This window comes from Erithacus rubecula, assembly GCF_903797595.1.
Source record: "Erithacus rubecula genome assembly, chromosome: 15".
NCBI classification, from domain to species: domain Eukaryota; kingdom Metazoa; phylum Chordata; class Aves; order Passeriformes; family Muscicapidae; genus Erithacus; species Erithacus rubecula.
Window position 1 is genome coordinate 18209790 of NC_136667.1, and position 12976 is coordinate 18222765.

The 12976-nt window shown below is 53.6% G+C and overlaps 1 pseudogene across 1 annotated transcript; it reads right to left on the reverse strand.

Moving 5' to 3' along the window:
• Positions 1-4348: 4348 nt before the first annotated feature.
• Positions 4349-8500, reverse strand: LOC306808502 (BTB/POZ domain-containing protein KCTD12 pseudogene; annotated as a pseudogene). The gene is made up of 2 exons (XR_013777838.1): positions 8405-8500; positions 4349-5953 (listed from the first exon to the last, which is right to left on the reverse strand). The product of XR_013777838.1 is annotated as a BTB/POZ domain-containing protein KCTD12 pseudogene (transcript).
• Between the last annotated feature and the right edge of the window lie 4476 nt (positions 8501-12976).

Below are 12976 nucleotides of genomic sequence, written 5' to 3' on the forward strand. Positions count from 1 at the left end.
AATCTGCAGCCCCTCATGGGATTTCCAGGGATTTGATGTCCAGGGAACAATTCCTGCATCCCACAGGGATCCTTGGAATGATGGCCAGGCTCCACCTCCCTTCAAAAATTCCAGAATCCCAGCCTGGTTTGGGTGGGAAACCAACAAAATGTATTAAATTTAAATAAAAAATTTAAATTTATTCCTGATGGGGGTTTTTAGGAGTGGGGGGGGTGAAGGAAGGGTTAATCCTTTCAGGATGTTCTGCAATCCTGGATTTATCCATTTGGGATTTATCCTGGAGAGGGGAAAGGAGGCACAGCAAACATTTGGGGTGCAGAGTTTGTGCTTTGGGTTATTTGCAGGAACATCTTCCCCTCTGATAACAACAACAATAATAATAATAATAATAATATAATAGTAATAATTTCCCAACCTGCAATGAAGAAAAACCTTTTTGGGCTGCCAAAACCTTTGAAAAAAACCACCTGGACACCCTCAAGTCCAGCCTCAAGCTGCCAGTGCAGGATAAATGAGATTTATTTGGAGAATTCTCCAGCACTCACCAGAATCCAACACATCCAACAGCTCCCAAAATTTCCAAACAATCCTCTGCCTTCCCTCCCCTGCTCCCCACAGCCCAGGGAGGAGCCCAGAATCAATCTGTGGTCTGTTAAACTGAGCCTAAACTCCGGTTTTGTTAAAAAAAAAAATTAGTTTCTGCACCAGGAATTGGAAATTTGAATTGGAAATTTGAATTGGAGATTTGAATTGGAAATTTGAATTGGAGATTTGAATTGGAAAATCCTCCCCTTCCTCTGGTGGTTTTGCCCAGTAATGGGTGCCTGTGTTGTTAAAGGGAGTTTTGGGGGTTCATTTTTAAAATCCATAAGATTTGTCTCAGGTTGGAAGGAGCTTGGAGCAGCCTGGGATTGTGGAAGTTTTTTTTTTTCCCTGTTTCTGGATGAGCTTCAATGTCCTTTCCATGCCAAACCAATTTTTTTGGTTATTTGAGCTGCTCCCAGCTGCTTCTCCCCTCCCCGTGCTCCTCCATCACCAAATCCTCTTCATTTCAACATCCCATCAAACCCCTTGGATTTTTGTGGTGTGCTGACCCAGCCTCCCACAGCAGGATGGGATTTCAGGAATGAAAATGGGATTTTTTTTTTTTTTTTTTGGTCAGCTCCTCTGAGCTCCCCACAGGACCCTCCTCATCCTCCTGGGATTGATGTCAGAGCTCAGTTTTGGGCTGTGCCACCAAAAACTCCCCCTGGAGAGGGGATGAGGCCAAAAGAGGGGACACATCTGGCTCCCAGATGTTCTCCAGGGGTGGTAGAAATGCCTGATGGAGCCAGATGGGATTTGGCTTTTCTTTAAACTCATTTTTTGGAGCACCCAACAATTTGTGGGCAGGTGCCTGTCTGGGAAGGCAGAGCCACCCCCAGGTCCTGCCTCCCTCCCTCCCAGCAGGAGTTTTATTTTGGGAATTCAAAAATGGAGTATTTTTCATGTTGGAGGGTTTGTATTTTGGGAATAAAAAATGGAGGTTTTTTCATGTTGGAGGGGTTTTATTTTAGGAATAAAAACTGGAGGGTTTTCTGGGAATCTGGAATTGAGAGGCTGGGTTATGTTCCCCTTAGGGGGGAAACACCCTTTTTGGAAAGACCCCTTGGGATGTCCCCACTTCACCCCAAACCCACTCCAAACCCAGCCCCCAGCAGGATGAGCAAAGCTGCTGAGTGCTCAGTGAAGGGCAGATTAAAATAATCCCAGGGATCCCTCCTGGCCCTGGTTTTCCTGGACAAGGTGGATAATCCCCCCTGGCACGTGCCAGCTCCAGGTGTGCTCTGCCCACGTGCCCTCTTTTGGGGTGCCAGCATTCCCAGGGATGAGCTGGGGCATCCCAAACCTCTCCCAGACCCTGGGAATGCAGTGGATGGGGAGGATTTTGGGGATGGAGCTCCTGGAAAATAATGGGATGATGCCACCAGCAGCTCCAGCAGCACCTGGATTTGGTTTAAACTGATTGGCAGTGGCAGCAAGGTGAGGAGAAGGGTCCTGTCCTCTTGGTGGGATGGAAAAATCACCTGCAGGTCCAAATCCAGGAGCTGGATTTTCCCTGGGGGATGGGAGATGCTCAGGGGAGCACAAGGATGGAACAGAGCAGGTTTGGGTGATTTATACAAACCCAAGGGACAACCCAGCAGGAGCTTGAGGTCTGGGAATCATCACAGAATATGGGAATATTCTTGTAAAATTGCCAGGAAATCCAGGCAGCATCAAGGAATTGTTCCTCCACTGTGCCCCTGAGGCCCCAGGAGCTCCCAGGAATTCCCTGCCTGGTTCTTCCCAGGATTGTTCAGAGCAGGAACAATCACTGAGATGCTTTTCTGTACCACCATTTCCCTGAAAATTCCATCCATTTATTCCAAGGTCTTTCCTGTGGATCAAATTAACCAAATTCTCCTCCCAGCCACGACAAGGATATTTTTCCTATCAATAAATAAATGCAAAGGAAAAAGACACAGCCCCAAATGGAGTGTGTTTTTGTGGAGATGGGTCTCAACCAAAGGATTTTTCCATGAAGTTTCAGTTTCCAGGAAAACCATGGGGCTCTGAAAGGGTTCAGGAATAACCCTGCTCGTGTTTCCTGTGGGGATTGGGTTGAACAGCCCCATCCCAGAGGGTTCCACATCAAAACCCCTGGAATGGTGACTCTGCCATTCTGGTTTTTCCCTCAGGCAAAAATTCCTCCTCCCAGGAGATCCATTTTTCAGCCCAGCTCCAGTGGGAAAAAACATCAAACCAGCCCCATTTCCCACAAGGCAGCAATTTCTTTTCTCAATCCTACTTAGGAAAATCTTGAGTTCAAAAACAATAAAGCAAATATGAATGCAGGTCCCCTCCCCCTTTATTTAAAGGTTTTCTTTGTGTGCACACAGAGCTCAAGTTCCCTTTTTTTTTTTTTTTTTTTCTGTCTCTTTGCAATTTCCTCTTCCAGAGGTTGTTGGAATGAGGAACAGAACCATGAAAAATGTCGAAATACTGTTTTTGCCTTCCCCTTCTTCAGGAGGGAGGGAGAACCTGGTTTGAGGGTTGTGCTGGCCCCAAAGCTCTCCCTCCTCTCCAGGAAACAGCTGCAAACTTCCCTCCCACACGGATCCCAAGCTGGAACAGCCCCTTGGATGCTGTCCAGGCAGGGAGGAGATCCTGCAGCTCCAGGAGCTTCACTGGGGCTGGGGTCGGTGCTGGGAGCTGGGGTGGAGGGTGGGAATGGGGAGGGAGGGTGGGAACAGGGATGGAATAACTGAAATGTGGGTATGGGGATGGTGGGAACAGGGATGGAGGATGGGAATGGGGATGGAGTTTGGGAGAACAGGGATTGAGTGTAGGGGAAGAGGGATGGAGGGTGAAAAGAGGGATGGAAGGTGGGAACAGGGATGGAGAGTGGGAACAGGGATGGGTGGTGGGAACAGGGATAGAGGGTGGGAACAAGGATGGAGGGCAGGAATAGGGATGGAATAGCTGGGAATGTGGGAACAGGAATGGAGAGTGGGAAGAGGGATGGAGAGTGGAACAGGGATGGGATGGCTGGGAATGCAGGTACAGGAATAGAGGGTGGGAACAGGGATAGAGGGTGGGAACAGGGATAGAGGGTGGGAACAGGGATAGAGGGTGGGAACAAGGATGGAGGGCAGCAACAGGGATTGAGTGTAAGAACAGGGATGGGTGGTGGAGAAGCAGGGATGGAGGATGGGAGCAGGGATGGAGAGCCAGTGCCTGATGGCTCATGTGTGCCTTGGGCAGATGGTGATGTCATGGATGGGAGGTGGGTGCCAGCGATGGGTGTGGGTGCCAGGAATGGGTGGTGGGTGGCAGGGGTGGGTGATGGTGTCAGGGATGGGTGGTGGGTGCCAGGGATGGGTGACGGGTGCCAGGAGTGGGTGGTGGGTGCCAGGAATGGGTGGTGGGTGCCAGGAATGGGTGGTGGGTTCCAGGAGTGGGTGGTGGGTGCCAGGGGTGGGTGGTGGGTGCCAGGAATGAGTGGTGGGTGCCAGGGGTGGATGGTGGGTTCCAGGAGTGGGTGGTGGGTGCCAGGGGTGGGTGGTGGGTTCCAGGAGTGGGTGGTGGGTGCCAGGAGTGGGTGGTGGGTGCCAGGAATGGGTGGCAGAGCACCAGGGACAGGCACAGGCAGCACACAGGGACACCAGGTCACCTCCCCTGCAGGCTGAGGCCGTGTGCCAGAGCTGGGAGAGCTCTGGGGTTGGAGACACCTCACAGGACAGCACCAAAATGGCCAAAACACCCTTTCCTGGGTGAAGCTGAGTCCTGACCATTGGAACATTCCAAAACCATCCTCGTGATTCCCGCTGTTCTCCCAAGAAAAAACGAAGGGACTTTGTGGCTGACAAGGCTCTGAGGATTTGGAGAGCTGTACAAGCATTTTACACCCCAAACACGCCAAGGTCCCCCCCACCTCCCTCACACAACATCTGCCCCTCCCACCTCCCCAAAATTCCCCCTCCCGAGGCATCCCAGAGCTGCGGCTGCGAGCACAGGGGGAGCCTCTCCCCTTCCCCAGCCTCAGGCTAAGCTGCTTACAGGGCTCCTGCCAGTCCAGCCACGCTGCCAGGCTCATTTTCTAACCCCCACCCCCTCCCTGGCTCTGCTTCCTACCTTTCCCACATCTTTATCCCAATGTTTCCTTTCCCAGCCCTCCCCTGGCAGGTCCCAGTGCGTCCCATGGGCAGAGAGCCCAGTCCAGTGTCCAAACCCATCCAGCTGCAGGAATTCCAGCCTGGAGCAGCATCCCAACCCTCCCACCCACCCCACGTCCACAGCAGCGTCCGAGTCCACACATCCAGGGAGGGCTGGGAGCGACTGCAGAAGCCGGAGAGAGGGAGGAAGGTTGGTGGTCAGCAGGAAGAGCTGGGCAGGTTCAACGTGGAGCAAGGAGGAGGGAAAAAAAAACCCCAAGAACCAACCAAAAAAAGGAGGCAAAAGGGAGGACGCTGGGATTCGGGGACGGATCTCTACCTTCTAGACCACAGCCAGCACGGGACAGGAAAGGGACAGTCAGTGTTTGGCTGGTGGAGGGTCGGTTTTGTGTCACTCACGATAGAAAACATATTCGGTGTAAGAGGTCCAGATCCTGTCGTCCGTCTGCTCGTGGGCGAAGGCACAGGTGCCCGTGGAGTTGCAGGCCACCATGTGGAAGCCGGCATCGGCCAGTTTGTCGAAGGCTTGCTCCAGGAAGGTGAATTTGAGGTAGTACCTGGACGTGTACCTTTCTGGGGGCCTGTCTGGGTCTCTGCTCTCGTTCAAGGTGTCCCCAAAAACCTCCTTGGCCAGCGAGGTCTTGCCACACACCATGATCCGGGCCACCCTGCGGAACTTGGCGTCCGTCTGGCTGTCCCTGCCCAGCGTGTAGGAGCCGCGGTAGCCGATGGTGATGAACCCTGCCCTGCGCCCCTCGGGGCCAGGCTGGGTGCCGGGCGGCGCCGCTGCGGCGGGCGACACCGAACCGCGGGCGGCGTCCCCGCCGGGCGACGGCTCCTCGGGGTCGCTCTGGCACTGGTCATCCCCCAGTGAGTTCTGCTCGCTGAGTTTGGGCGCCAGCAGCTTGACCAGCTCGGGCAGCACGAAGTACTCGGCCTCGCGCCGCAGCCGGCCGCGCTCCGGGAAGTGCTCGGGCAGCACCAGGCGCCGGTCCCGCAGGAAATCCAGGATGTAGCGAAACAAGAACCCATCGCGGTCTAGGAAGAAGCGGCCCTTGCTGTCGCGGGCCAGCGAGCGCGCACTCCTCTGCGTGAACATCTCCCAGAGCAGCGAGCCGGGCACGCTGAGCAGCGTGGGGTGCCGGGTGATGTACACCTGGCCCCCCACGTTCAGCTCGATGATGTCGGGGAAGGGGGTGCTGTCCTCGCAGCCCGTGGGGTCGGCCAGGGCCATGGCGAGATCCCGCTGCTCCCACCTGCACAGAAATGGGAAAACGGTGTGAGAATGGGCAGGAAATGCAGCCCAGTGTCCTGATCCCAGCTGGCTGCAGGGGATCCCGAGGAGTCCCAATCCTAAATGATTGGAAATGATCCCAAGGGATCCCAATCCCAAATGATTAGAAACAATCCCAAGGCACTCCAAAACATTGCCTCAATTCCAAATGACTGGAGGGGATCCCAAGGGACCCCAATCCCAAATGATTGGAAAGGATCCCAAGGGACTCCAATCCCAAATGATTGGAAATGATCCCAAGGAACCCCAATCCCAACTGACTCAGGGGATCCCAAGGGGTCCCAATCCCAAATGATTGGAAAGGATCCCAAGGGGCCCCAAGCCATTGCCCCAATCCCAAATGATTGGGGGGCAATCTCAAGGGATCCCAATCCCAGCTGACCCAGAGGATCCCAAGGGGTCCCAATCCCAAATGATTGGAAATGATCCCAAGGGGCCCCAAGCCATTGGCCTAATCCCAAATGATTGGGGGGGATCCCAAGAGCTCCCAAACCAATGCCTCAATTCCAAGTGACTGGAGAGGATCCCAAAGGGTCCCAAGCCATTGCTCCAATCCCAAATGATCAATGAGGATCCCAAGAGGCCCAGTCCCAACTGACTGCAGGGGAGCCCAAGGGTTCCCAAGCCATTGCCCCAATCCCAAATGATTGGAGAGGATCCCATGGGGTCTCAATCCCAACTGACTGCAGGGGAGCCCAAGGGTTCCCAAGCCATTGCCTCAATCCCAAATGATTGGAGAGGATCTCAAGGAGCCCCAGTCACAACTGACTGCAGGGTATCCTAAGGAGCTCAAAACCATTGCCCCCATCCTAAATGATTGGAGAGGATCCCATGGGGTCTCAATCCCAACTGACTGCAGGGGAGCCCAAGGGTTCCCAAGCCACTGCCTCAATCCCAAGTGATTGGAAACGTTCCCAAGTCAGATCACACGTGGAATCACAGGATGGTTTAGGTTGTAAAGGCTCTCTAAGATCATGAAGTCCAACCCAGCACTGCCAAGCCACCCCTAAATTCCTGGTTTTGGACAGCAGGCACGGCAGGACCAGATCTTTGTCTCCCCAGCAGTCTGGAAATCATCCCTCTTCCCCAATCCCTGGCTCTTGGAACAGGCAGCATCATCCAAAATCACCTCCCCATCCCTGGTCTGACCGTGCCATCTCCACCTGAGCTCTCCACACAGCACAGGGACTCAGCCCCTCTGCCCAGGAAGGTGCAGGGGCGTAGGGCTGCTGTCAACAGGAAAGGCAGGGCTGTCACACCCTGGGCACATCCTGGGGACATTCTGCGGGCAGCAGCGGCTGCCAAGGGAGGAGCTCCCGGCGCAGAGCCGGGGCTGGAGGGGCTCTGGTGCACGCAAGGGGCTGGGGACAAGGGACAGCAGCGCCCTGAAAGACAGAGAGACAGAGGGACAGAGAGACTGAGGGGCAGAGGGACAGAGGGACGGAGGGACTGAGGGACTGAGGGAACTGAGAGACTGAGGGACAGAGGGACAGAGGGACGGAGGGACGGAGGGACGGAGGGACGGAGGGACAGACGGACAGAGCCTTTTGGCACTCCTGCTCTGTCCTTGCTCCTGGAAAGTGCTCAGCACCGACTCGCAGCCAAGCTGGGAGGTGGCAGAACCTCTCCAAGGGGCTGGGACTAAGATAAATCCTGGGCTGCTGCTGCAGCCTCGGGGCGGACACCACGGATTTCTATGTTTTCCAAAGGCGAGCCGGTTCTTGGATGTCTCTTGACACTGCAAATCAGCAGCTTACATAAACCTGGCTCAGCAGCCCGAGCCTGGATCCGTGCCGTGCTCTGTGCAGGCATTTGGGAGAGCACGGAGGGAAGGGGGTCCCTGCGCTGACCCCCAGCTCTGCCCCTCCCCGGGTGATCTCAGAGCTGCCCTGGATCTGCTCGAAAATTGGGACCCCCGGTACTGATCCAACACCCAATGAACATCCCAAAGGATTCCCAGGAGCCGCTCCGGAGGATCCCAATACAAATTTGGGAGCAGCTAAAGGACAAAGCCAGAGCTCTGCGGGCACTTTCGGGGGGCAGAGCTGAGCCAGCGTTCCACGGCCACTCTCCTCCTCAAGCTCCCAGGGAGAATCATCTCTGAACAAGGAGCGACTCGGGCGATGGAAGGATGGGAAGAGGCCCCCCAAACCCCTCCCCAGCGGCTCTGGCTCCTTTTTCCTGGCGATTCCATGCCCAGAGGGGCAGGAACCCGGAGCTCGCATCCCTTTGTCACAGCGGGGCACAGGCAGAGCAGCCCCGGTGTCCGCGGAGCGGCGGGGACAGCGCGGTGACATCGGTGGTGACAGCAGCGGGGACAGCGCGGTGACAGCGGCGGGGACACGAGCAGGACAGCAGCGGTGACAACCCGGTGGCCGCAGCCGGGGGACCCCGACCCCGCCGCCCCCGTTACCTCGGCCCGGCCGCTCCGCTCCGTGCGCTCCCGTCCGCGCCGCTCCCGCCGCTCCGCTCCGCCCGCCCGCCTCTGGCCCCGCTGTTTTATGGCCGGGAAGGCGGCGAGCGCCGTCCCCCGCTGTCCCCGGGACCGCCTTCCCTCCGCCTTCCCCCCGCCTTCCCTCCGCCTCCATCCGAGCGGTCCCCACCGGTCCCTGCATCCTTATCCCTGCATCTCCCGACCTCACATCCCTGTTCCCACATCCCTGTCCCCGCATGTCCCGTCCCCACATCCCTGTTTACCCATCCCTGTCTCCACATCTCCGGTTCCAGCATCCTCTATCCCCATATCCTTGTCCCTATGTCCCCTTCCCTGCATCCCTGTCCCCACATCCCTGTTTCCCCACCTCTGTCTCCACATCCCTGTCCCTGCATCCCTGTCCTTGCATCTCCCGACCCCCCATCCCTGTCCCTGCATCACCCGACCCCACATCCCAGTCCCCACGTCCCTGTCCCCGCATCTCCCGACCCCACATCCCTGTCCCTGAATCCCTGTCCTTGCATCTCCCGACCCCACATCCCTGTCCCTGCATCCCTGTCCCCGCATCTCCCGACCCCACATCCGTGTCCCTGCATCCCTGTCGCTGCATCTCCCGACCCCACATATCTGTCTCTGCATTCCCCATCCCCGCATCCCTGTCCCCACATCCTCTCTCCACATCCCATCATCTCACAACCCTTCATGTGCAGGGTTTTCCTCTCTGGGGTCCGTTAAAATCCCACTGTGGGGTTTGGGGTGAGAAGAGCTCCAGGGGTTCTCAGCCTCGAATCGCTGACCCCGTGCAGGCTCCCAAAATCCCATAAATCCGCAGGAAACTCCTCTCAGCATCCCTAAATCCCATCATCCCCACATCCCTGACCCTGCATCCTCCCCTCTCTGGCACTGGGCAGGAATTCCAGGGAATTCTAGGGGCAGCCTCACCATCACCTAGGAATGCAGTAGGACTTGTAAAAAAAGGAGGGACAGGGATTTCTAACACGGTGTCAGGACAAGGGGAGCAATTTGAAACCTTGAAAAAATTAGATTTAGGTGGGATATTGGGAATTAATTCCTCCCTGGGAGGGTGGGCAGGCTCTGGCACAGGTGGCCAGAGAAGCTGAGGCTGCTCCTGGATCCCTGGAAGTGTCCAAGGTCAGGATGGACACTGGAACACTCTGGGATGGTGGAAGGTGTCCCTGCCCATGGCTGGGATGAGCTTTGAGGTGTCCTTCAACCCAAACCACTCCATGAGTCCATAATTCCAAATCCAGCCAAACTCTTGCTATTGCTTGGATGATTTTATATTGCTGAGGGAACTGGAGGGGCTGAAATTCCCTTTTTCAAGGTAGGAATGACATCAGTGGGATCATAAACAGTCCAGGCTGCAAAAACCAAGCAAGGAACGAAACCCAGCTCCTTTTAGTTTACTTGAAAATTCTAATTTTCTGTAAAGCTTGGGAAATATCACAACTTCAAACAACATCCCAATATTTACACATTTCCTGGAAATCTGATGAAGCTTAAATCCCAACATTCTCTGACAGCACAGCTGGCCTAAGTTTACCCACAAATTTTTGTCCCTGTTAAATTTTGTAAGAGCAGAAGATGCAATTTCTCCTTCTACAAATCAAATCCCTGAGTCTGGGTACTCACATCCAAAGAATTTTTCTGTTTGCTTTTCTCTTTGTTGTTTTCTTGTATCCCAGGGCTGTTTGATTGTTTTCCCCTAAATTGCAGGAACTCTGCCCTGTGGATATTTTGTGGGACTTATTTATAGATGGGGGAGAATTATAAATGAGACCAATTTCCTGGATGGATGGATGGATGGATGGATGGATGGATGGATGGATGGATGGATGGATGGATGGATGGATGGATGATGGAAATCTGCTCAACAGGTACTTGAAACATCTTTAAAATTGGCTTGGGGGAAAATTTAGCCACCATGAGCCTTTTTGATTTTTGGGATTGAGATTAAATCCAGTGTGGTTTTGTCCCACTTTTCTGCAGGTCTGATCCTACATAACTGCAAGCTCATCAAAGAATTTCCAGGGAATTTTTGTCCTCACACTCCTGAGGCTCATGTGGGGACAAAAACTACACCCAAATTGGTGGCAAAATTCCCATGAGCTGATGTGGAAATCATGGAAACCATCCAGGCCACTGCTGATGTGTCCAGAGGGAACTGGGAATGGGATTTCGGGGAAGGGGAAGATGTTTGGCACCATGGAAGTGACCAGGGGAGCTGGAAACTCAGGAGAAGCTGCCAGGAGGTTTTATAGAGAAGCTTTTACAAGTTCTTCCAAGAAGAGTGGAGCAGGAATTTGGGTTCTTCTGTGACTTCTGGAGATTTTTATCAAGCCCAAGAGTGGCAGATGATTCATCCCCATCCCAAGAGAAAGCAGGGAAGGATTTGTTTGCGCCCACTCTGGGGTTCCACAGTGATTGCAAGGAAGGTCCTGGCATCCCTTCCTGGCTGCTATTCCTGAGTTTTCCCAGTTTGGACACAAATCCCTTCACCCCACAGTGCCTCATCCCCCTCCAGAGCATCCCCAGCACTGCTAAAACTCCCTTTGTGCTGCCCAAAACTCCTCAAAAGCTGCTTAAATTCTCTTTTTATTTTTTTTTTTTTAGGATTGAGGAGTGTAAACTGGAAGTGAGACACAAACAGTCTGATTTTCCCTCAGCTAAAAAAGCCCAAAATATAATAAATCAATTTTTACCCCATCACTTTGGAAAGGATGCTGCTCCATCCATTCCTCACCCAGAGATAACAAAAGGAATTGCCTGTGGAGGCAGGAATATTTACCAGAGGAAAAATCCCCTAATTCATGGATGCCAGAAGGGTCCTGACAGAGATTCAGATTCCTGGGTGCCACAGCTGTGATTCACGAGCCAGGGCTGGAATCTTTCATCCTTAAACAAAGTGGAGCTAAAAAGTCCTAAAAAGGCAACAGAATCCCTGAGTGCCAGACTCCTGTGGGGCAAGGAATTATTTTTAGGACATTTGGGGCACTGCATTATTTTTTTAGGTTTGGGGCACTGAATTATTCTTAAAGCATTTGGGGGGCTGAATTATTTTTATTGGTTTGTGGCACTGAATTATTCTTAAGGCATTTGGGGGACTGAATTATTCTTAAGGCATTTGGGGTGCTGAATTATTTTTAATCCTTTTAGGGTTTTCTGGCTGTGTGTTCATTAGTGGGAAATCCCCCTTTGCACCATCCCTGCTTCTCCTGGTGCTCCCAGCTCTGTTTCCCTCTTCCTCATCCTCATTCATCCCTTCATGTTTAATTAATCCTCCTCCAGGGTTTAATAAAAATCCCACCGTGGGGTTTGGGGTGAGAGGAGCTTCAGGAGCTCTCAGCCTTGAATCAGTGACCCTGTACATCCTACCAAAATCCCACAAACCTGCAGGAAAATCCCTCCAGCATCCCTAAACCTCATCTTTTCCTCTTTTCCTTCACCTCCCTCTTTCCAGCTCCACGTTGCTCTGAGCACCCTGCGCTCTCCCTGCCTCTCCACCAAGCTCCAGATTCTATAAAAAGGGGTTAATCCTCTCCTGCCTGGCGCTCAGGTGACAGGACACACCCGTCTGACCCCGCAGACTCCTTCAATAATTCACCGGCACATCTGAGCCGGGCCATTTTTAGCAGCGGCAGCGCGGCTGCGGGTGATGGATCGGGTCGGACAAGGCAGGGAAAAGGCTCTGATTAGCGGTGAGCTTTAATTGGCGGCTCATTAAGGGAGCTCAGCCGGCGGCAGAGCCCCGGGGGAGCGCAGGAAGGGGAGGAGAGGGATGGGAACCCTTTGGTGGCACCACCTCGGGATGCTGCGATAGCACCGGAATTGTCAATACAGAAATGGAAAAGTTTCCATCCCAGGTGGGATTTGGCAAGAGAATCAGCGAGTTTCCATCCATCCCATCTCATTCCTGGGTGGACACTTTGGAACTGCTCATCTCACCAGAGATGTCACCCCCAGACCTTTCCTTGTGACATCCTCCCAGCTGGAAAATTCAAATCCTCATTAAAATCCACATTAAAATAATTCCCCTTAAGAATTTCAGGCCAGAGCTGTCAGCTGGAGCAGGGCTGGGAACATTTCAGCCTGGCCAGAGCAGGAACATCTCCTGAAAAGCAGCACAGAGCCGGAGGACACCAAGCCCCCCAATTTCTCTCTGCCTTGGACTCTGTGCAGTAATTCTGGAGGATTTTTCCCTCCAGGAGAATTCCTGAAGCACATCCCATGGACTTTGCCTTCTCACTCCCCCATGGATCCTCTGCAGGATCCTGGGAAACCTCCAGCAAACAACAATTTAGGGATTAAAAGAAACATTTTTCATTATTTTTCATTTTTCAGCCTCACAGATTTCCATGTTTCCCAGCTTAGTCCGGTTTGAGGAGAATGCTGAGATCCTTCTCTTTTTCACTCATTTCTGAGATTTTCCAGTGGCAGAGAGAAGTCACATCCCTGAGGGGCTTTAAAGGCCCTGAGGATGTGGCACTTGGGGATGTGAGAGCTGAGGAATGGTTGGGTTTGATGGTCCCA